The sequence below is a fragment of the Triturus cristatus genome, chromosome 5_1, assembly GCF_964204655.1.
Source record: "Triturus cristatus chromosome 5_1, aTriCri1.1, whole genome shotgun sequence".
NCBI lineage: Eukaryota > Metazoa > Chordata > Amphibia > Caudata > Salamandridae > Triturus > Triturus cristatus.
In genome coordinates, this window is record NC_140587.1 from 964388651 (window position 1) to 964414665 (window position 26015).

Consider the following 26015-nt stretch of genomic DNA (forward strand, 5'->3'; position numbering starts at 1 on the left):
GGATTTTAACCTGGCACTTGCGCACTTTAATAGGTGGATCGAGAAGGGGGTGGTACTCCTCACCCCACAAGCCAGACCTAGGCATCTGAACGTATCTCTTTCCCAACCGGGGTTCTCACCATCGTAAAAAATGTAGAAACAGCAATTTAAAAGGTTAGAAAGGAAATGGAGACAGAACTATAGTATAGAGGCCAAAGCTGCACTCAAAACGGCCCAAAAATCTTACTATGCTGCTATTGTGCAAGCTAACCGCTCTCATTATGCAGAACGTATTGCCCTATCTTGCAACAACGCCAAATAACTTTTTAATATTGTACAAAGTTATGTGGCTCCTAAAGCCTTGAACAATGCCCATGCTCCATCTCTCTCATGGTGTGAAGAGTTCTTGAATTTTTTTATCAATAAGGTTAGAGAACTCCAATCGCTCACTGGCAACCAGGACACACTTGTAATTACGGTGTCCTTTGACCAACAAGCTCTTCCCCTTCTGAAGCCACTTTCTCCACCTTTGACTCTATATCAGTGACGGACTCCATGGCCGCTCTGTCCACTCTTAAATCGAGTTCCCCTAATGATAAGTGCCCTGCCAAATTTTTGGCTATGGCAGCTATTGTTATCCAGTCAAGCCAGTCAAACAAGCTTTATTCGACAGTTAGTCATAAAAGCGAAATACGACACATGTTCCTAAAAAGATAATTCAATATCAATGTACAAAATAGTTAAACATGGTTGAAAGACTTGTTTAAAAATGCAATTAGATCATCATGACATTTTTAAAAAAAAACCCATAAAATAATGATAAAAAAGCGTTGATAGCTTTCACTAAGAACAACCATTAAAAGCAGGCACCAATAAAAATCTCTGCTGCGAAGTATTAAGCTTTAGTCCTAACATGTGGGGCAGCATTACAAAGCTAGATACATTTTGGTCAAAGTGTAGTTATGGAACTCCAAATACAGGTGCAAAATAGCATTTGTTAGGTGGAAAGGGAGTGTGACCTTATGGCCCATGACCAACCTAAAAATTTTGCTACAGCTGAAATGATTGGGATAGAAGTATTTAAAACTTAAAATTCTTCCCGCTTCTTCGCTCCTTCTGGTTCCAAGTAGTTTACAAATTGGCACAAACCATGATTGACGAGGAGCGGCATAAGCTGGGCAGACAAACAGCAAATGTGCCACCGACTCCTCTTGGGTCTGACATAAAGGCCACATATTGTCACATGATTTAGACCACCTAACTGTAAAAACTCTAGTGGGCAATGAACCCACCATAAACTGAAAATATAATTTTCTGTTGTGTGGTTTAGCTATTATGTCCCAATATGGTTCTAGGCTCGGAGTCAATTTGGCTTCCAAAAAGTTTCCTGTTAGTGTCGATAACACACTGTTACTTAATGTTTTGTGCGTGATCATCTCCCAATATTTTTCTTTCAGGATCTTTTTTGAAGGAAAGCTGGCTGTGTCTGATTCTTCCTATAATGTCCTCATACCTATGCTTAATAGGGCATCTGTAATTTCTCTCAACCATCTTATTTTGTGAAATGTGTCAGCCCATATTATCTCCAAGAAGCCCGCAGCATAGTGATTCAATTCTGGTGTGGTCCAAAGTTTGCCTCAGTATAGTAAGGGGCGTACTTTAGCGACCTCAGCCAGAGGCTTTCTTCCTATATCATACAGTAGGGGACACACTGGTGTGCTTTGGGGGAGGGATGTGATATTGCGCATAAACCTATTTTCAGCGGTCGTAAGATTGGACAGGTTTTCATACCCCCAGAGCTCTGCTCCATAAAGTGCAGAATTGACCACCTTCACATTGTATACCTGGAGCACTGGGCTAATTTGTTTAGTCAGTGAGGTATTAAACTCCGGGTTTAACACTCAAGACAATTGTCGATGCTTGAGTGTTGCCAGGTCAATTTGCTGCTTCCATTTTAGATCACTTTGGATGATGACCCCCCGAAAAGTAAATGCTTTTACTTGCTCCAATGGACGGTTGCTCATTACTATTTTATTTTTAAAAGTTCTATGGGGGTTAAAAGACATGAATTTCATTTTCGACACGTTGACTACCAGACCGCGAGTGGTACAGAATTCTTCAAAAATTATCAGGGCCCTCTGAAGAACATTCGGGATCTTTGAAATAATCAACGTGTCGTCCGCTAACATTAAAATCGGTATTTTATTACCAGCAAGTGACGGGGCATCGGTGGGCTCTACTTCCATGTGATTTACAATACCATTGATGAATAGGGAGAATAGGGACGGTGCCAGCACACAACCCTGGCGTACACCTCTCTCTACTGGGAAGGGGCCGGTAACCATGCCCTGGGAACCCCAACGAATTTTAGCATAGTTTTCTTCATGCAATCTCACAAGTAGTGTGAGTAAGTTAGGAGGAATCCCCATTTCACGCAAGATTGCCCATAGTTGGGAATGGGGAACATGATGAAATGCTGATTTTAAATCAACAAAGGCAGCGTACAGGCTGCCATTGCCCTGGGCCACCGTTTTACAATACAACAGTGTGAAGCGGAACACCTGGTCAATGGTGCTGGTATATGCTCGAAAACCTGCCTGCAGGCGGGATAAAATGCAATACTCATCAATCCATTCCTGGATCTTGTTAAGGATTAGCCTACCCATTATCTTTTGTAGGGAGTCTATCAGGCTGATGGGCCTGTAATTACCTGGTTGTGTTTTATCTCTCTTCTTGTAAATGGGGATTATTTCTGCCCCTTTCCACGAATCTGGTATGGGGGCTCCTTTCGCAACAGAGTTGGCCAGCAACAAGATGTACCTGCTCCATCTTGGTTTGTCATGTAGGAACATATCTGCAGGGACACCATCGGGGCCAGGCGCCCTCCCTCCTACTACAGTTCCCAATGCTACATTGACATTGGTACTATTGAATGCGTCTTCTTCGTATAGTACAAGGATGGGGTCCTTCAAATTTGGCTCTCTATCAGTGCGGGCATACTGTGGTTTGAAGAATTTAACCCAATCATCCTGTGCTACGTGGTTGTGTGGGTTTTCCGGCTGGCCTCCTCTATCCCACTTTACTATGCTCCAAAATGTTTTGCAATCCCTCCGGGAGCACGCCTCCCTGATATCCTGTCATCTTTTCTCATCCCATGATTTTTTGGCCTTTTTCTGGGTGCTCTTATAAACCTGTCTGGCTACTCGGACTGCAGTGGGCTCCCCCATTTACAAGAAGGGAGATAAAACACAACCAGGTAATTACAGGCCCATCAGCCTGATAGCCTCCCTACAAAAGATAATGGGTATGCTAATCCTTAACAAGATCCAGGAGTGGATTGATGAGAATTGCATGTTATCCCTCCTGCAGGCAGGTTTTCGAGCATATACCAGCACCATTGACCAGGTGTTCCGCTTCACACTGTTGTATTGTAAAACGGTGGCCCAGGGCAATGGCAGCCTGTACGCTGCCTTTGTTGATTTAAAATCAGCATTTCATCATGTTCCCCGTTCCAAACTATACAATGTGAAGGTGGTCAATTCTGCACTTTATGGAGCAGAGCTCTGGGGGTATGAAAACCTGTCCAATCTTACGACCGCTGAAAATAGGTTTATGCGCAATATCACATCCCTCCCCCAAAGCACACCAGTGTGTCCCCTACTGTATGATATAGGAAGAAAGCCTCTGGCTGAGGTCGCTAAAGTACGCCCCTTACTATACTGAGGCAGACTTTGGACCACACCAGAATTGAATCACTATGCTGCGGGCTTCTTGAAGATAATAAGGGCTGACACATTTTACAAAATAAGATGGTTGAGAGAAATTACAGATGCCCTATTAAGCATAGGTATGAGGACATTATAGGAAGAATCAGACACAGCCAGCTTTCCTTCAAAAAAGATCCTGAAAGAAAAATATTGGGAGATGATCACGCACAAAACATTAAGCAAAAGTGTGTTATCGACACTAACAGGAAACGTTTTGGAAGCCAAATTGACTCCGAGCCTAGAACCATATATCACGATATCACCATAATAAGAAATGCTACACATCAAGGAGTTTGAGATTTAATTCCATAATTTGAAATTGGATGTCAATGTATTTAATGAGTTATTACTTTACCTATTCTTTTATAATATCTCTTCAATTGAACTTTGTATATTCTATACTGTCACAAATCAATTCATTTGAATAGCCCTTTGCACTGGGTGCAAATGTTGTGGGTTATCTCGATTTGTATGTCAATTGTATTTTATTTACTATTACAATATTGAATTCTATGTTACTTCCAGCCTTGAGAAAGTCGTAGGCTTAATGCTGTTAACGACGAAACGCGTTGGCACAGGCACAAGATCTATGAATATTAAACAAGAAGAAGAATAAGTAAACAAATCTATTTATTTGTATTATTCTGTAATGAATGTCTTTGATCACTTTGGTGACGTGTGCTCCGAAAAAATTGTGAACATTACTAAAAGCGTTTTCCCATAATCTATCCAGTGGTGTCCTGCCATTTGCAGTGCAAAAGCCCTTTCCTACGCAGATAGAATTAATCTGGATGGCCACGTCAGTCCATTTTTTTATGGGTGCGAGCTCCAATTTCGGTATGGCCCACTGCGCATCTTCTTCCTCTAGGAGGTTACTTTCCCCATTATCAAGGGGCTCAAAAGTGGTATTAAAATCACCCGCAATGATAACATTAGAATCTGCTGAGTATTTATCAAGGAGGTCGTCGAGCGCCGCTATAACTTCCGACTTCCTCCCTTTGGTTCCTCTCGCACACACAATATAAATATCTACATGCTCCATGGAGTCAAGTTTCAGGCGTAAGGCCTGGATGTCATTATTCATAGTCGGGAGCTCCTCCAGTATGATGCCTAGATCTTGTCGCCCCCAGATAATTAAACCCCCTGAGGGGCGACCTTTGTTCCTCTCACGGCTGGAATGTGATAGTTTAGATATCCTAAACAAAATTGTGGGGCCGTGAGCCAAGTTTCTTGGAAAAGGCAAACATCATAGCCTTCAATAAAGGCATGCCATTCCGGGGAAGATAATTTTGAGCCCAACCCTGCTATGTTCCACGATAGAAGTGTACCCATTTGGAATTATTACAAGACGGCAAAGGGCCCGCTAGGTCCACGGGCTGCATGCAGCAAGATTCCCTGAAACTCTCCATTGGGGATGGAGATGTGTTGTTCTTCCTGAGAGTCCAGCGTGCCCATCGTCGTCAGTACCAAGAAGGTAGGTAGATGTCGACTACCCCTTATGTTTGGTGAGTCTCCCGTATCACCTACACTTGTTAAAGACAAGCCTCCAAGTCAGTCAATGTTCTCTAAAGAGGAACAACCCACCCGCGTTGTTGGCAACTGACCCATGGTGTCCCTAGGCTGGCTGTCAAGAGGAGCCTGTTGAAACTGTATGATTTATGAATTGGGGGGACAAGTACGGAACTCTAGTGCAAAGAGATTGTCAACTAAATCCTTCCTGGTGATGGTGAGGTCAATGCAGTCTGTCAATTGGTTGGGAAAATAAAGTCTGAGCGCCCTGGCAATATCCTCACTAATCACAGTGTGGCAGCCCCTGATGTGCCTAATCCAGTGTATGGCTTTGTTTGTTAGAGAGTTTGCATGTTCTATACCTCTACTGGTATCTAGCTTAGGAATATTTACCATGTAGATTCTGTATATGCTGTGTGCTTTGTCTGCATTCTGTCCGCCCCACCCCATGTGGATGCTACTCTGCTGTGTTTGAAGCTGGAGAGGGTAAGTCCCTCTACCACCCGGATGATGATTTTTTTATTCTCCAGTGATGTTCGGGTTTACAGAGTGGTGGACAGGGCATTTGTGTTAGTATTATGTGCCTTTCTGGGGGTAGGTAATGTTGGTGCTGTTTTTTTTGGGCTTCGCCACCTCAGAATACAGCTGTTCACCTAAGTTTGCGCCACTGTATTGAGGCTTAACATTTTCTCCCTCTACGTCAAAGTTTGGCTAGGTGGTAAGGGATTATTAGGTCAGTTGTTGGTACATTCAGGGCAGGAAGGGTTCCTTTTTGTTAGATTCTAACCATTGTGTATAGATCCTCAATCACCGCTTTCATGACCCCTATTTCAGCCCTTAGCGATTGCACCAGCTCAATTACTTCCTGGTTGTCTGCAGTTAGAGTCTCTACCGGTCTTACTGTGTTTACTAGGAGTACCTCAGGTACCTGGGGCGTCGCTTCCTCTATGTTGTTGGATAACACCGTATATCTATGTGTACATATGATTAGAGGGTCAATGTGTTGGGGGTTATTATCTTCCATTGTGATGGGAGGGCTGGAGAGATTAATATCTTCTACTGTGATCGAGGGGCTGGGGTGGGATTTGCAGGTAGAGGGATCACCCATCTTTCTCTGATTCTGTTTCAACTCGCCTTATTTTGGAGCGGGCCCTTTTTTATGTGTTTTAAGGAACATGTCCGGGATAGCAACATGTTGGTTTGGGCGTTCACTGTTAGTTTGTATAGGTCTAGATGTGGTTTTATTCCTACCTGCTCTCACGTTTGATTTAGCTGCTAGTATATCCTCACTCTCTTCAATGAGCGTGTCAATTCTGTCCATTACACAGTTGTTTCCAACTTGTTTGGATACCTTTCTAGCTTTTCTTCCCTTGCGCAGTCTACCACTATTTCTCTCTTCGCCTCCGCCGCCACTGCCTTCCATGGTCTTTATTTTCCCCATAATTCGAGTATGTAGCAAATGAAGAAAAAGAAGTAGAATAGATAAACAATTAGAAACAGGCACCAGGGCTACGACAGAATCTAACACCACAGGCTGACCAGTATACAATCATTAGACCATACACCAGAAATTCCATACGATGCTTAGCAGTCCGTAGGGATAGCGTTCAATTTCGACAATCAAGATCCTGCTCAGTCCATCAAACAGAAGCAAATGAGGGGGGCAATAACAAAGGATGCACAGTACCTCTACAACAGGAGGGGTATCACCGATGTAGACCGGAGCCGAGGGGCAAGTGACAGAGGGGTGGCTCAGCCCGCCCTCTTCCGGGCACTGACGGGCAAGGACGGGCCCGCCATTGGCTCGGGCGCGTCCCACGAAGCGGGAGCCGCAAGAGGATTTATGCGCCTCCGGGCACACAGGGTGATGACAGCGCCCCCAGGCGCAGCAGGCAGCAGGGCAGTGTGGGGGCTGAGAGCCCCCCTGGTGGAGCAGACTGAGTGCTGGTGGTGCGGTATGCGGGTCCCACGAAGCGGGAGCCGCAAGAGGATTTATGCGTCTCCGGGCGCGCAGGGTGATGACAGCGCCTCCAGGCGCAACAGGCAGCAGGGCAGTCTGGGGGCTGACGTCCCCCCCGGTGGAGCAGACTGAGTGCCGGCGGTGTGGGATGTGGGTCCCGCGAAGCGGGAACCGCGAGAGGATTTATGCGCCTCTGGACACACAGGGTGATGACAGCGCCTCCAGGCGCAGCAGGCAGCAGGGCAGTCGGAGGCTTTTTATCAATAAGATTAGAGAACTCCAATCGCTTATTGGCAACCAGCACACTCATGTAATTACGGTGCCCCTTCTGAAGCCACTTTCTCCACCTTTGACTCTATATCACTGACGGACGGCATGGCTGCTCTGTCCACTCTTAAATCGAGTTCCCCTAATGATAAGTGCCCTGCCAAACTTTTGGCTAGAGCAGCTATTGTTATCAACCCTCTCCTGAATCAGTTGATTAACACCTCGTTGGCATCGGCCATTGTCCCTCCTGCTTGGAAACAGGCACTGCTCATTCCCCTTATTAAAAAGGCGTCTTTGAATCCCAACCTCCCGGCCAGCTATCTCCCTATCTCTCTTCTTCGTGCAATTGCTAAGGTCTGTGAGAAGATGGTCAACAAGCAACTGACCTCTTTTGTTGAATAGCATGGCCTTCTTCACCCAGCCTAATCTAGTTTCAGAGCTTCTTACAGCATTGGTGGAAATCGCTGAAGTCATTCGCGATACTTCGGATGCTGGGGCAGGGCAGCATTGGTCCTGTTGGATCTGTCTGCCGCTTTCGACACTGTCCTCCACTCACTCCTAGCCTGCCTGCAGAAGCTGGGTATCATGGGACCCACCAGCAAGTGGTCAAAATCTTTTTTAAAAGGCAGATCCCAACAAGTTTGGATCACCCCTTTACGTCTACTTCTCAAGCACTTCGTACTGGGGTCCCTCAAGGGTCTGTGCTGAGCCCGCTTTTGTTCAATATTTACATGACTCCTCTCATTCAGTTGGTGGAGGAGTTAGGATCTAAAGTTGTTGCGTATGCTGGCGATTCTCAGCTTTTGTTCACCTGGAAGAAACACGAGTCATCCACTGCTCATGTTAAAACTTGTCATGTAGATGTTTTCAATTGGCTCACGTCAGCTCAGCTCAAATGCAATGAAGGTGAAACTGAGATTTTACTCTTCGGCGATTTTCCCCCTTTGTTCTGGCATAATGTTTGGCCAGATGAGTCCCCCAGGCGCTCCCCTCGGAGCCTCCCGGGAAAAAACCTTGGAAATTGGTTTGATGAAAAGCTTAGCTTCTGCAACCAAATCAGTAAATTGACAGGTACCTGCTTCGGCATTTTGAAGCTACTCAAAACGTTTCTCCTGCCCTTAACAGCAAAAGAAACAGTTACTCGAGCCCTTGTCACTTCTCGTATTGATTATGCCAATGCACTTTACGTTGGTTTGCCCGGCTACCTCCTGGACAGATTACAGGTGGTCCAGAATGCCGCTGTCCAAATGCTCCTTAATCTCCCCAAACGAAGCAGTATGAGGCAACATCTGCGGAATCTTTTTTTTTGTGTGTGTTTTTATTGAGCAGAATAAAACAACATACATTAAAGTCAGCATCCCTTAACATCGATATATATTATGATGCAATTAATACATCATTTTAAATTATAGAGGAGTAATCATCTTCATCCTTCTCTTGTACTAAAGTGCAGATCAGTTAAACTCAGAACCCTGAGAATATCATTGAGCAGCATAATTTAAACAATTAAACAAAATGCCAGTGCTAGTGCAAATATATGCTCCGAAAGGAAGCTAAACTAAAGTGCGAGCCTTCTCTAGTACTAAAAGTGCAAAAAATAGAGTTACGGTCAAAGAAATATCATTTGACGGTGTAATTCACACGATCAAGTAAAGTGCAAATGCAAGTGCAGATATATACTCCCATTCTCGTAGAAAAGGAAATGAAAATACCATTGATGACCCGGGAGTATGATTCATAAAAGAAAGTCAGAAATGATCCTTACCCCTGGACCTTCTTATTGATCATAAACATAATCCAAATAATTATTCAACACCAAATTGTCCCTGAAGATGTCTTTCCATTTGATCAAAAAGTTTCCAGATTGACTCAAATTTCTTAATCGCTCCCACCCTTTTAGCATATGCTTCTTCAAAGGTTCTCACATGTTTCATTTTTTTTATACCATTCAATAAGAGTTGGGGTCTTGGTTGTTTTCCAATTCTGCAAGATCAATGAGCGTGCCACCATGAAGGAAATTGATATAAACATTTCACCCCCTTTTGTTAACACCTGATTTGGTCTTTGTTTTAATAAACAAAATAATGCTGCCTCCGGTTCTAGTTGAACGATGGTTCCGATAGTACGGCTAAGCCCAGCACATAATTCCAGCCAAAACTGCCTCAAACTAGGACATGTACATGCAATATGTAGCCAACCGCCCTCACCGGCTTGCTGACATCGAAAACAGGTATTTTCCACATCCAGATAGATTTTATGGAGGGCCTGTGGTGTATAATAAGCCGACCATCGGGACAGAAAAGCCATCCTTTTAAAGTTGGCAGTGCTAAGTAGTTTGTTGCCATTCTGTGAAATTGCTTGCCATTCCCTAATTGAGAGATTGCAGGCCAATTCATTTTTTATTATTTCTATGAAATTAGTAACAATCAAAGGCTCCCCTTGATTTTGAAAAACTCTATACCAATTCCCTATGCCTCTCAATTTAATTCTGAACACGGACGCAAGAACTGAAGGGGTGCCTGTGTTACCTAAGGGTGCATATTTATTTATCCAGGATCTGACCTAAAGGAAACTAAAAAAAAGGAGCCTATTCTGAGCGCCACATCAGGGCTGCACCTCCTCCCAGGTCATGCATCTGCCTCCTAACAGAAAATGACCTAACTCTTTAAAACCTTTTAACTCCCAAAGTTTAATATGACTACTATGAATAAAAAGGCCCAAGCTTCTAGCCTCTGACAACCCCAAATATTCAAATCCCGTCGATTTTGCTTTTTGCAAAAAAAACAGCCGAAGTCTAGAAGAGAATTCTTGTAGCGTCTTATATCTTACTTTTTTAGGCAATTTTGCTGTTTTGGAAAACACCGGAAGCTGAGTCCCTGCTGCATCAGCCATTTTCCTTATAAAAAACCATCCAAAGACCCCCTACTATCAAGCAGACCAACTAGAATATCCATAAATGCTGCCTCATAATAAGTTTGAATATGGGGAAGTGCCAACCCCCCCCCCCCCAACTTGTATCTAGCTGCAAAATTGATAGTTTTACTCTTGAAGCTTTTTTATTCCAAATAAACTGGCGAAAACGTTTATCCAATTCTCTAAAATATGCTGCGCTAACTTTAATCGGGACATTGGAAAAAAGAAAAATTACGAAGGGTAGTACTGACATCATGATCAGGGCAACCCGTCCTATCAAGGAAAGAGGGAGGAAGCCCCATCTACCCAATAAATCTTTGATCTTACTCAATGTAGCTTCATAGTTTAGCTTATAAAGATCCGCATATCGGTTTGATACATAGATTCCTAAATAGCGGATCGGTTCAGGGGAGCATGCTTGTTGTTTCAAAATATCCGGAAGAAAATTACAACAAACATTGAGTGCCAATACTTCCGTTTTTTTTGGGTTAATTTTGTATCCTCCAATTGCTTCAAACTGAGTGAACTCCTTCAAGATTTGATCAACATTATGCTTTTCCGGTTTAAGGTAGAGTATCACATCATCAGCAAATAATTTAATTTTAGACATCCCCCCTATAGGAGTTTTTATATCTAAGTTCTCCCTAATCTTTACTGCTAAAGGCTCTATGAAGAAAGTAAAAAACACGGGGATAGGGGACACCCCTGTCGGGTCCCACGGTTTATATCTATTAGACCTATAGATTTAGAATTTATCCTAATCTGGTCCTGGGCTCCTTGATAAATATTCCGAAGCATGGTAATTATTCGATCTGGAAAAACAAATTTTTCAAGACCATAAAATAGTGCTCCCCAATTCACAAGGTCAAATGCCTATTCGGCGTCAACCATCATTATTATTGCAGGAGTTCGATGAGTATTAAAATAGTCAATTGCTTGAATAAGAAAACTTGTATTTGATGACATTGATCTGCCTGCTTTAAAGCCTGCTTGGTCCTTGTGAATTGCATACTGAGCCATAGATGTAAATCGATTTGCCCACATTTTCATCAACATTTTATAATCTACATTTAGGAGACTAATTGGCCTATAGGAGCCAACTTCCCTGGAATTTTTTCCCTTTTTAACGAAGCTAACTATTGATGATTCCTTAAAGGCTGTTGGAATTTTCCCTCCTGCACTAACAAAATGAAAAAGCTCAAGCATAAAAGGAAGTAATTCTGCAGAGAAAACTTTATAAAATTTGGTCGGCAAACCATCATTCCCGCAAGTCTTACCTCCAGGCATCGAGGTAAAAGCCCTGGAAATTTCTTCTACCGAAAAGTCGGCCACTAAGGCCTCTTTTTGACCTGTTGAAAGTTGAGGGAGAGCTAGATCTTCAAAATAAGACTGTGTAGCATGATTAGCTACCTGGTAGTCAGTTGAGTAAAGGTCTTTATAATGATCTATAAATATTTTAGAAATATTTTCTTGTCCCGAAACTAAATTCTGGGTTCCAGGAATTAGCACTTCATTAATTACTGCCGCTTCTTGTTTAACCCTAGTTGACCATGCCAGTAATTTCCCTACCATCTGGCTTTCTTCATAAGTTTTTTGCTGATATGCTTTTGTACTGCATATCTCTTCCATGATGAAAAATTCCCTCAATTCCCGTTTGGCTCTGTTAAGTTCCTCTCCAGTTACCTGACCCCTGATAGAGCAGCCTCTCCTTTTATTTGTCAAAGCCATCTCTACTGCTTTCTGGAGTTCTTCAATTCGAGCTTTACACTCTCTAACTTGCGCAGCCATAAAAGCTATCATTTGTCCTCTAATTGCTGCTTTAAACACCCCCAAACTGAAAAAAGACTCGCTGTCCCTCTGTTAATTAAAACAAATTCCCCAATCCATTCCTTCATATCCCCTACCCACTGTTGGTTGGTTAAGAGAAGTCGATCCATCTGCCACCTGGATTTCTCTCTAGCCCCCAATCCAAAATCAATTTCTATTTTTATTAAAGAATGGTCTGAGAAAGAATTAGCCAGGATCTCCGTATTTGAGCAGCTCAGAGAGCGTGATACTAGAAAGAAATCAATACGGGAAGCGGACCTAAATTGGCTGGAGTAATAAGTAAACTGTTTAGCTACACCATGAGCCATTCTCCAAGGATCCACCAATTGATGATCCTGTTTAATAAGATCTATCAACTTCTTAGTCCCAGGTTTCATCTGCCTTTTTGTCTTGTTAGATGTATCTAATTGCAGATCCTGACATCTGCGGAATCTTCATTGGTTACCGGTGAAAGCAAGGGTTACGTTTAAGGCCCTGGTAACAGCTCATGCTGTTCTCTATGATTATGGCCCTGTCTATCTTAGGAAGCGCTTTCAGTTCTACGTCCCCAGCAGGAGCTTACGCTCCTCTTATATGTTAATAGCAACTACCCCTAGATTCTGCCTGAAAAGGAAGGGTGACAGTTCTCTGGCCTATTTGTCCGCTGTGGCCTGGAACTCTCTCCCTTTTGACCTACGCAGTCTGCAGAACCCCATCCAATTTAGAAAGAAACTTAAAACTTTCCTTTTCAACTGAGTAGTTCACTTGTTTCTGTCTATCTTCTTTCCTTTTGTCTCTTACTCTTGGGCTCGTGCCGAGACACTCTTATGAGTAGCTGTGCGCGTTATAAACTCCGCTAACATAACATAACATGAAGCTGGCACCCAGACCTACACAGTTTGAGGCGCTTAATAAATGGGATCACAAGCCTACAGAGAAAGAAAAAAAAACAGCAAAGCAGGTGAAGAGGTCATTGAGACATTGGCTTGAGAGTAAAATAGATCACCAGGAGTAAAGTTGGAGGGAGAAAATGATTGAGTTAGTAAAAACATTCCCTGGTATAGTCACTGAGAAAGAAGACCAGGATAAAAATAAAACAAGAAAGAAAAATGAACAATCAGATGAGTCTGCTGATGATGACAAATTTATAAATGAGCTTTTCAATTCCATCCTTCTTACATAGACAGACAGAGCAGCAGATCCAACTCCTACTACTGCATGTGTAGAACCAGGTGCTGGGGGAGATTGTGTGGTAATGCAAACTCCTAGTGGGGTGGTACCAAGTGCACTAACAGACTTAGCAATAACAGCAGTGCCCAGTGTGAGAATGGATGTACCATCCAAACCTCAGATTCAGGCTATTGCTCCAATAGGACTGTGGCGGTTGAGGAGCATCTTAAAGAAATTTGCATTGCCATTTTTAAAATCTAACTTGGTGCAACACTTCAGGGCGATGAGGATTTAAACTGTTTGTTGATTTACAATGCTGATGAAATTAGATATTTGATTAAAGGAGGTAGCCAGATGTGCAAATTAGGCATACAATGAATTTAAGGAATTAGCTGATGAATTGAATGTTGATATCAGCATGATGAAGAATGTGAGAAAAATTATAAAATGGATTTAACACTTGACAAAATTAAGGAAATAGGCTTAATTACGCTGAGTGCTCATATCAAGGATTTAATTGAGAAAACCCGAGATTGGAGTGATTTGAAGAAATATGGAAAATGATAGAAGAAAGAGACAGCAAATAAAACAAGAATAAAAGGGTTGTAAGGCAGAGTGAGAGTTGTGGCAAATTATTCAGAGGTTGGAGCAGGGACAGTTTGGGAATTTCATTTGAGAGAAGTTCATGGAGGGAATCTAGTACATTCCATAGACTTTAACTGATCTATATGCATTTACACATATTTTCCTAAAGTTGTGAGAGGATCCAGGAAAGTGTTACGATGAAATAAATAAATTAACACACATTTCTCAGATGTTGTGGATGGCTTTAAATTCATCATTTGAGATTTAGGTTCCTGAAGATTTGTGGCTAGAATGTAAGGTTGCGGCTGGATGGCAGACACAACAACCAGCTAGGATTGGTCATAGCAATGCACCAGCTACAGAGGTAGCAGCCACATGTAAGGCTGTGATTGATTACTTGAAAAAACGATTCCCTGAGAAGGATATGAATTGGCTAAAGCATATTTATAAGAAACACAGCAGAGTCACAAATCCTGAAAAAGATGGGATTAGTGGTTTCATGTCTGCTTTCATGAATGGGTTGAGGCCAGAAATTAGAAATCACATTCAACAGAGTGAGTTGTGTTGGTAAACAAATGGCATAAATGAGATCTTGATGTTAACACCAAATAGTAGTGATTATTTTGAGACAAAGCAGAAGAAGCTCAAAGAAAATCTGATGATTGCTAAGACAGAGCAGTTTGAGAAAAGGTCCCGAATTCAAATAGTTCAAATATGAATTTTGTGCAAACTGGAATGATTTGGATGAATTAGGTAAAGGTGCAAGGTGGTGGTAGAGGTAATGGAATGAATGTGAGAATTGAAATGATGAAAAAGAATATAGCATGTCACTTCTGTGGGAAGATCAGTTACAATAGAGACACAAGATGAAGACCATATGAAATGAAAATCAATCACTTAAATATTTTTCAGTGTTAACCAAAGAATACCAGCCTCTGGACTTAGGACATACTGTCAAAGTTGAGATATGGGAATTTCTTTGTAAGGAGATTGGATTTTTATTTGGCCAAGTGTATGACCATAAAAGCACATGATAGAAACATTGTTATCACTTCAACCTAACACAATTTACTATACAGCATGAGAATTAGTTATCATGATGATCACAAAAAGACAAAAATTTTACAATTTAAAAACAGAAAAACAATTAATTGCATACAAGCAGCTGTTAACTCAATCATTTTAAAAAAAAATGCATTTAAGAAAACATGAGCACCATAAGCAGGCGAAAACCAATTAATAATCATAATCAAGAAGTGTATTTCCTTCTCACTTTTAAGGCACATGAGATAAAATGTAAGACCAAAAAGCATATCAGAGGGAAATCTAAGTATTGTAAAAAGTGCAACCCTTCTTGATCTTTATTAAAATTCATATCACATAAAATAGGATGTAAAAAACAGGATCTTCAAGTGGAATACTTTGTGCAAAAAAGCATAATGGGCTTCATAGATTGTGCTCCATCACGTGGAGAAAACAGAATTGAGGCAAACCAAGTGCCTGTCTGGAGAAAAGTCACTAAAAAGTAAATTGTACATATTCTTTTACAAGTAAGATAAAATCTTAAGTCAGGTCTTTATCCAGAATAGGTATGGTTCCATACCTGGGGAAGTCAAAATTGGCACATATTGTTGGATAGAGATCATGCCAAGAATTTTTATAATTCTGCATTCTCCCTATGTGCAAGGAACCTTTGTTTTACCAGCTCCTTACTATGGGAGTCAATACTACCTGGGGTGTCAAAAAGATGGCTGAAACCCAGATCTTGACGGGTGTTTTTGACATATGCTAGCCAGGGAAGGGCTGACTTGTTGCTAAAATTTAGACAGTTCCTACTACCTTGCTGGAGAAACATGCCTCAGAAGAGGCCCATTCTTTAAGCCTTAATAAATCGGACTAGGCCTACTCACACAAGTGAGATACCATTTTTATCAGGGGACATGGAGAAATGCTGAGTGGAAGGAAGTTTGTAGCTTCTCTCAGGTACCAGAACTTTATATTACAGATATGTGAGGAAAATGTGTTTTGGTCAATGTTTGAGGTTTGCAAGGGATTCTGAAAAACTTGGTGATAGCCATGCTTGTCACCTCACCCTGAATTTCATGAGATGTTTAGTTTTCAAAGATGCGCACGTATGTTAGGTTTCCATAAGTGCCAGCTGAGCCAGGGCCCAAAATCCACAGCTACCCACCTTGCAAAAATAATGTCAGTTTTCAGTGGAAAAACGTTATTCATCTTTGTTGTGTTTTGGGAAATTTCTTGTTTCAGGCACTATGCCTACCCACACAAGTGAGGTACCATTTTTGTTGGAAGACATGTGGGAGTATAGAATAGTAGAACAATTGTCAACACCAATTAGATTTTGCTGCATTTGTGCCTTCCAAATGAAAGCCAGTGTCTTAGAGAGAAGATAGTTTGAAACATACACTCTAAATCGCACGTCTTGTGCCCATTTCAGAAATACATAGGTTTCTTGATACCCAATTTTCACATGACATATTTCAGCATATGAATTGGTCTATACCTGGCACACAACAAAATCCCATTGCACAGTGTAGCTGAATTGTTGGTTCTAGGTACCTTAGGTTCTTGGAGAACCTACAAACCCTATGTATCCCTACTACCAGCAGCATCGAGCAGATGTAATGGTATATTGCTGTTGTAAATCAGATATTGTGACAAAACGTTACAGATAAAAACCTTGTCACAAACAGACATTTTTCCTGCTCATTTTCAATTTCTTTCATTTTAACAATTATTTTTCTTTGGGAGAACCTTGAGTGATCTACACAGGCCCCTTGCTGAAGTTGAAATGTTAACTAATTTTCTGAGATCTATAGCTTTCCTGGCTCAAACATGGGTTTTACACTGGTTTCCACCACAAACTGGAAGTAGGATGAGAGCATACAAAAAAATAGGAAAAATGGGCTACCTCTTTGAAAAATTGCCAAACTGTGGTAAATAAATCGTTTTCTTATTAAGTTCTGCATGTGTCTGAAAGCTGGGAAGATAGAGACTTTAGCACAGCAAGCCGTTTGGTGACACCTTATTCAGGAAAAAAAACAGACACCTTTATCCGGAGCATTTTTTCCTATTTTCCCCAAAAAACACAAACTTTAGTTACATTTTGCCTGTTTTCTCTGTCCCCTCCTGGGGAATCCACTAACCCTGGGAACTTTTAAAATCTCCAGGATGTTGGAAAAAAATGGATGGAAATTTGGTGTGGATATCTTATGTTGAAAAAAAGTTACTAAGTCTTAGGAGCAAACTACCCCAAATAGCCAAAAAAGGGCTAAGAAATGGGGAGGGGGAGAGGCTCAGCATTTAAGGGGTTAATCAGATCCATCTTCATGGTAGTAGAGGAGGGTAAGGTTACTTACATTTGGAAAAAGAAAAACAGCCAATGGAGACTAAGGAGGATTTAAAAAGGCTCAAGTTGGTATCAAATTATTGATCTGGGACTTTCTGTTACACAAATCACTGTATGGTACTGTACAAACACAACTCTAGATTCACACCACTAACATCATTGTTAGTAATTGGATTTTTGGTTGACTGGGGTGTGACTCCTGGTCAATCAACAGCCACAATCTCTTGCAGCGTGAACCACAAAAAGTCACTAAATTAACCTGTTCTCAACCCTTGGTAGCTAGGCACAAAAAGCAATCAGGTTTAACTTAGAGGCTATATTAAAAGTATTTATGCAGCACAGAAACAGTAATAAAGTAAAAACACAACACAAGACTAATCCCAGACCAATTTAGACAAATAGAGTACATTTTAATGTTATTTGACACCAAACATTCAAAAATATAATTGGTAGAACCAGAGTTATTAAATTCAAATGTTTTTAGTAAAAACTAGTGCCTAAAGGATCAAACCGTAAACTAATGGTCAAAGTCGTACATTATTGCCGACCTTGCTGGAGCGTGGTTTGAATAGAAGGATTAGATTGGGCCCTGTCAGCGGTACCTTTATTCTTAAAAAAATTCAAGGTACCCTATTGTTGGGTGATTCAGGAATCATGCGCATCTGGCACAAGGTACCATCCTATAGTAAACATGCATCACAGAATTTGTGCCAATTCCTTGGCGGCAGCGGTATAAGTGGCATTATGTATGTCACTGGTGGTACCAATTCCTGGATGCATGTTTGACTATGGGATGGCACCTCACAGCAGATATGCATGACTGCTGAATCACCCAACAATAGGGTACCCCTGAACTAGGAAGTTATCTTTCAGGTGAGAGCCTTACGCCTCACATATGTGCATGGAGTGAATGCATAGGTAGGCAGGAATGCACACGCAGCTCTGAGGAAGGAGCCAGACCTGGCTAGGCTCTTGATCAGGGCCGAAACATGCTGCTAAAGTAAAAGAAAGATTTTGGGGTAATTGAGAAACTAATGCTCAACTAAAACCCTGCATCTGTTTTTATTCATGTCCACAGTACCATACAAATAAAGAGGAATTGTTTTTGGGAATACTGTGAGACATTTGTAGCATTTCTTTCATAACTGGATCTCTGTATTATCCAAAAATGTGCTTTATATAAGAACTCCCATTTCTGGATGAGTACACCCTGGTGGTATTATTATACAAGGGTGTGGATAGGCACCAATGATGAAGCATATCACAATTTAATATGAGAGGCGGCTATTCCAAAATCTTTGGATGGTTTGGTAAGACCATCAAGTAGTGCCCCACCATGGAAAAGGAGGGGCATAGCTTGTTCAGTATGTGTGGGGTCCTGTGAGCCACACATTTCCAAGTAATCATGATGGGACATCTTGCCAATAAATATTTCATGAAAAGCAGGACATGAGAGGGCCTGAAGAAGCGATGGAAAGAGCGAGAAGTGCAAGTTGTGTAGCAGGGAATGAATTGTCTGGGGCCTGCCGGTGCTTAGCACTGACGGTTCAAAAATGCAGGTGCTGGGATGGGTCTCATCAAACTCTCCATTTTTGCCATCACCCTCAGGGTGAGACATAAATTGAACTCTGCAGCAGTACCACTTTCAATGTCATAGATAACACTGCAAACACACTTGTAATATTCCATTCATCGTCATGTCAGAATGGAAGCATTATCATACTCCTATGCAATGAAGCCACAGTTGTTACTGCAATATCGAATGCAACTAACAACCATTGGCAAATTATATAGTGCTGGCCTTTTTAGGTGCAATGTAACTCGTGGTATCACATATCCGGATGTTGTGCAATGACAGAAGTAGTAACATACCATACGTGTGGGACATTATGCCAATCACAGATATGTAGCTTGTGTGCTTTTAAGCCACGCCCTTGTGTAAATCATCCCCGGTCTTGTGAGAGACCCCCCAGTACACTCATCCCACTGACAGTCCTGTTGTTGAGAACAAGAAAAACACAATTAAGTACTGTTCAAGCCCAGCACAACATAGAAGACAGAGAGTGTGTGTATGGGTCAGTGTGGCCAGGTCAAACATCCCAAGTGAAAATCTACATGCACTTCATATCAACTGACTGAAATCACAACTAGCCAACAATGCATCAATGATGGGGGTGTGACACTACATACACCACCCCTGGAGCCACAAGACCATGTTTAAGGCCAAGGGCCTTACATCGCTGATCCAAAGATATTTTGTGAGCCCCTGTACGCGACATCACAGAATATGTGTTCCTATCAGATCTGCATGATGCTCTCTATGTCCAGGTCACTGACAATGTACAGGCACAGTCTCACCAACTCAACACATATACATATCTAGGAAGCTGATATACTGATGTGTGCAACAAACAGAGTCCCAAAACAGCCCCTCCTCATGAATGATATAGCAATCATCTACTGCTCATTAGCTAGATTCTGTTGTGACATTGAACAAACATCAGTATGGATGTTTATGGATAATAAAACACACCTTCACTGTTTAAGCACTGTAATGGACCTTCACACATCACCTACATTAAAAAGGTACGGTCAGGTAAATGAGATTCTCACAAACCATTGTGTCAAACATTTAAAGGCCACACTGTAAAGCAAACCAGGGTAATTCCTGAAAGGCTAGGGGCCAAGGCCACAGTCCATATTGCATCTACCCCAAAGTCTCGATGTGGACAGGACCTGTGGCATGAGGTATATCAAGGACAAACAATATTGTCACAAAGTGGCATGAACACATGTCTAATGTGTAAGTGCAAATCCTCTAAAAAACACTGCAGCAACAGCAGTTGTCAACCATCTATTAAACGAATGTGGAAAGAACAGACATGAAAATTGTTACATGTGCGCCCAAAGTACCAATTAGGTATGACAATACAACACCACTGTGTGGAGAAACAAATACCTACTTTGCACACATTAAACACATATGCACCCTACATATCAGGTAGAACTGCAAACCAAAAGATGTGGACGTTGACCAAGGCAAGCTACAATACTTACCAAGCGGATACTGCCCAATGAAATGTCAGTCGCAATTGGAACTCATCCCACATATACATCCATTGAACCTTGACCCATGGCCTCTGTAACTCCATAACTTGTCCCAAGGTTTGACTATACTTACCACTGCAAATGGATCAGCTATCACGGTGAAACAAACACAACTGTAGTCAAACATCCCAAATAATCTAATAACAACAATTAGCATCTGTATAAATGGCAGGACAAACATCTTCAAAACCAAGAAAGGTTTTATTAGAGACAACAAATTGGTCTCCCAAAACAAAGGCACTGGCCAGTCCAAGTAGTAGTCTGTGGGCCAGCACACTGCTGTGCCACCAAACCTGCCTTTTAGAACACTGCCAGGGAAACCTCCCCAGGAAGGGATATCTAGTGGGCAGTCCAGTCACCTCAATGATGTTACTTGGGTGGGCTGGGGTTGGGAGTGTGAGGGCTGGGTTGGTCTGTGGGAGGGCTGGTGTCAGGATGGGGAGGGTTGTGTTGGTCTCTGGGAGGGCTGGTCTCTGGATGAGGAGGGCTGGGTTGGACCATGTGTAGATTCTTGTATACCTGAAGGGTAGTGATGGGTCTAGGGAGGGGGGATCAGATGTTTTTTTTTGTTTTTGCTTAGAGCATCTGGGCTGGGGAAGAGGTCTGTTTGGTTGTGGGAGGGGTTGGGTCAGTTTTAGGACGTTTCCATCTTCTTTTCAGACACTCTTTTGTCTTGGCAGGGGTAGTGATGGGTTTAGGAGGGGGGCTGGTGTTTTGGGGGTAGATTGCAAAGTGGAAGAGATGGGTAGGGTTGGGAAAGAAGACCTTCTGGGTTTGTGAGGGGGGGTTGGGCAGCTGTGGCAGGGCAGAGGTCAAGGGCAATAAGGCAACGGAGGAGGTGAGGCAAGGGGTGGGATATTGGAGGTAGAGAGATGTGAAGTGTAAGGTGTGGCTGCACATGCATGTCTCTATGTGTCTGGTGCTTGTTTGGTTGTTAAATGTTTCTGTTCCTTGGCAATGTGTGATGTGTTTGTGGCTGGTGGTGTGGGTGTGGCGTCTGTGGGTGTGATGTGGGTACTGGCTGTGTCTAGTGGTATGGTGTCTGGATATATTTGTATAGTGGCTGTATCTGATGGTGTGGTGTCTGGATGTATGTATGTAGCGGCTGGGTCTGGTGGTGTGGTGTCTGGATGTATGCGTGTGGTGAATGTCTGTGGTGCAGTGGGTGTGGTGTCTGGGTGTATGTCACTGGATGTGGTGATGAGGGTGGTAAGTGCCTGGTGAGTGTGCACGTCTTTTTTTTCTTCAATATGTTTCTGTTTGCTTGTGCTCCTTGTGGATGTTGAGGAGGATTTGTGCTGATGTGTGCTTTGGGCAGGTATGGTAATAGGAATTGTGGATGAGGAAGAGGCAGGAGGTGGAGTGGAGTGGAAAGGTGGAATTGTTGGAAGGTTGCCTTGGGAGTGGAATCCAGAGCCTATGTAGGGCAGACTTGTCAGCGTGAATGCACTTGAGGTATGACACCGTCTGCGTTAGCTGGGGGCTTTGCATCTGGATAAAATTCAGCACTGCATTCTAACCCACAGAGATCTGCCTCAGGATGTCAATTGTCTCCACACTCAGGGCAGCAGGGGAGACAGTGGCAGGAAGCCAGGTGCCGAATGGAAAGAAGGTGTCTCCCTTCTTAGGGGAGAGGGCCCGGACAGCTGGGTGGAGAGCAGAGGGGAGGGTAGCGATGGACCGGCACCGGCGAAAATAAATGTCGTGGGCGCAGGTCAAGGGGGGTCAACCACCACCAGGGAGTGCCCACTGCAGCTTCACTCACGATGATGATGTGTCGTCTGGTTTCTCAAAGGCAATCCCCTCACCCTCTGGGCCACTGGTTCCATCTTTGCCACTGCTGTGGCGGGAACCACTATGGCCAGCTGCTTCCCCGATCATCTCAGCCCTGTCTGCTCCACTGCCCTGGGTTGATTCTGTAATAACAGTAGAAAAATGGTTCATTACAATTGTGTGAACACACTGGATAAAAAGATCCTAACACAACACATTACACAATTGCACAGATCATGTCATGTACAAGGATGACTACAATGGCTCCAGTATTGTCATGCGTACCTGCAAGAATGCTACATGACCTGTGCACAGTCACACATAATGGTGTCATAACAACATTCTGCTTCAACTGCATGTGACCTTTTCCCAAATCCACTCCCACATGTGTTGCAGGAGATATCATTACCCTGTCAACCTAGGACATTGTAGCACACCAAAATTACCTGATGTAATCAAATTGGATGTCCTCATAGAATGCATTACTAGCTATCCACAAAAGGCCCTGCAATCAGCAAATGGTCAGGTGTCCCTGACCGGCAACATGTAAAACTGCTGGGCACCTGCTATTGCTAAGTTTCACCAATATGTAACTACCAAGAATAAGATGTCGTGGGAGTATTCATTCCACATTGTTCACACTTACCAACTGACACTTTCACATCTGTCCACTGCCAGATGACGCATATGAAAGCTGCACATGAGTAGCTTAGCTAGGTGTCACATGTAGTAGCGAAGAGTAGAATAGAGACAATGTGGCTCCAAGTGGTATGAGATTTCAGCACAAAAAACCATTGTACATGAGTCTGCCTAAGGGCATTCGCAGTCAAGATTGGTTTATGTGAGCACCCTTTTTCACATTGCAAATGTCAATGCCATTAAAACACTGAAAATACATAAGGCTTAGGAAATATCCAGTCCATAAAGAGGTCTTACTCATGTCCCGAACGGAGGGGAATTCACCTACCTTGTCTCGCAAACACAAATACCAATGTAGTACTGAGTGCTGACATACACATGTGAGCCTAGCATGGCAGCAAGTCACTCGCTGATGCATGTCACCAGCCAGTGAATGACCCACCACAAATGCACATGTGCATCACACCTCACTGAATAGATCCTTCTCAATGGCATGCAAACTCACATTGCCAGTTAGTACTGTAAGTCCTCCAACCAGGTGTGCCATTGCCTCAATAATTTGACCTATCTAATGACATTCATCAATGTCTTTGGTATATGTGAGTCACCCACCCTTATCTACACACCCCTGTATGTGGTTACATCTACATTGTATACCCATCACTAAATACTGTTGCCATGTATACATTGGCCAACACATTTAAATGTGATGGAATCAGAATAAAAACCTAGTAGACCTTCAGGTTATCTGCTAGGGTGACATGGAAGTTGCAGACAGCTAACATAACCATTTAGCAATAGTGCACACACTACATGTGTAAAGTGCACTACAACAACCTTACTACACACTTTTGAAGTCATCTGAGGACTGCCCTCAATTCTGATCATGCCTATCCTGACCAGGCCAGCCCACTGACATCACTTAGTCCTTGGCCACTCCACATGTGCTTTGAAATGAGTTACCATGTAACAAAGCACCACCTTATGTTCTCCTGAAGGGTGCAGTACTAGTGCATTACTGGACAGACACCTGAGCAGCCTGTACAAATGACTTCATTCATACAGTCCATGTCATCACTGCTACCATTGCATAGACTACATTCCAAGATTTGTATCACACTGAAAAGGCTATTGTGTGTGTCACTGAAAGCGCCCACTCTGAGATCAGTGGAGATGTGATTTACTAAATTGGACATCATACTACATCTGATTGTGTTTGTGAGGGGAAGTCCTGGCATTACGGGACACACCGTATGCCGTATGTGGCATTATATGTGGGATGACATCAACATACCATTGTACATACTGCCTGATTGGTCATTCTCACACAGCTTGTGATGCACTTCTGAACTGCACTGCAGATGTAACCAACTATCTGTAGTGTATGTGGTTCACATGAGCAATGTTCCTGTACAATGCTAGCATCACTCATATGACAGTAAAATCCTACACATGTGGGAGTAAGGGGCTTGCCCTAAGGCAATGACACCCAGTGACAATATGGGTCCATGGACAGTAGTCTCGGGTCTGGGGGTCTCATCATGCACCAAACCAAATGTAGTAATACTAGGTGCAATTAGACCAACTCATGGTCCTGTTACAATAATTTTGGACACATCTGAGGATCATAAGATCTACAGGAAGAGTACTTTGTGCATCATTCCCATAGCCACATTAACTTTGTTGCAGCCTGGGCTGTGGGCCATACTGGGCACAACTCATTGCCAAGGTTTGCTCTCTGAGCATACTGATCCCACATGACCATCAAAAATCCACTTTTTCCATACCTAACAGTATATCTTGTGGCCATCCCTTTATATGATATGACCGTTGTGGGTCCCTCTGAAGGGGTCTGTGAGGTGCTGCTATCTCCCAGACAACTGTTTGGTGAGGCCCCATGTGTGCTAAGTGATATGTGGGACTGCACACATATCTTACATCATCCTCACATGCTGCTTACAGGAAACATAAACAACTTATGGTATAATTCCTATACATATTTTAGTACATCTGCCATGAACTGAATAGTAAATTCATCATAGGCAACATAGCATGTATACATGCATAGATATGTGTATGCAAACGGTGTAGGAAATAGGATTGATTATACATCACTATGGCGATGTGAAGGCCACAAAGTACAGTACCACGGGAATAATGACATGATTGTCCTATGTAGGGGTCACACTATCTGACATACATAACTCTGATGCCAGTCTGGGACTCGGAGGCACATTGTGGCCTATGCGATTGGATAGGAGAATTGTTGCAGAGCACAGATAGTATTAGCAGTACTAATCTAATCCTCTGGTGAGTCATAGAGCTGGTGATACAGAGGAAGGACCTCGCTCACCAGATTTTACTCTGCAGTAAAGGCAGGGAACTTGTTTCCTGTACAGCATGCCATACCTGCACCCAGAGGTGACAAAAAACAGCTATCATTGAGGGGGTGGTGTAAGGAGAAGTGTCTGGACGCAAGTGAGTTGTTTTTCAAGTCCCAACATACATGTATGCCACATAGACGGTCTTCTGTGTAGAAGAACACAGCCTTTGGACTGCGCGGGTCACTTTATCCAATGTTAACCTATGGCTGTGACCTCTGTGGATGAATCTGCCGACAGCGTGGTTGACTTCTGCCGGCAGTGGACGATTGTGATGTCCTGTTAGTGAAGTCAGGCATCCACCATGTTTGTGCTTAAAACCACATTAACAAATGATCAAAGTGTGTCTCCACCACTACAAATATGTTAGAACATGGCACCTAATGCATAGCACCATTCCTCTGCCTATAACAATCCTCAAATGTCAGTGTTGTGCTTTACTGTGCATTAAAAGACGATTATTGCGTGGCCTGTACACCCCCCTCAAACAGCCTCCCTCCCCCTTCTGCGACAGCTACACTAGCTTCCAATGTGGTTGCGGATTAGGTTTAAGATCTGTTGCATTGTCCACAAATCTCTGAACGGTAAAGGCCCGAGTAACGTAGCAGAGAAACTTACCAAATACATGTCGCCCAGGTCCCTCTGATCGGGGTCCAAATCTTTCCTAGTTGCTTGTCGCTATAAAAAAGCACGTTTAGGAGGCAAAGCTTTTTCCCACCTGGCTCCATCTTGTTGGAATGTTCTCCCGCTACACTTGTGATAATGCTCAGATCACCTACAGTTTAGAA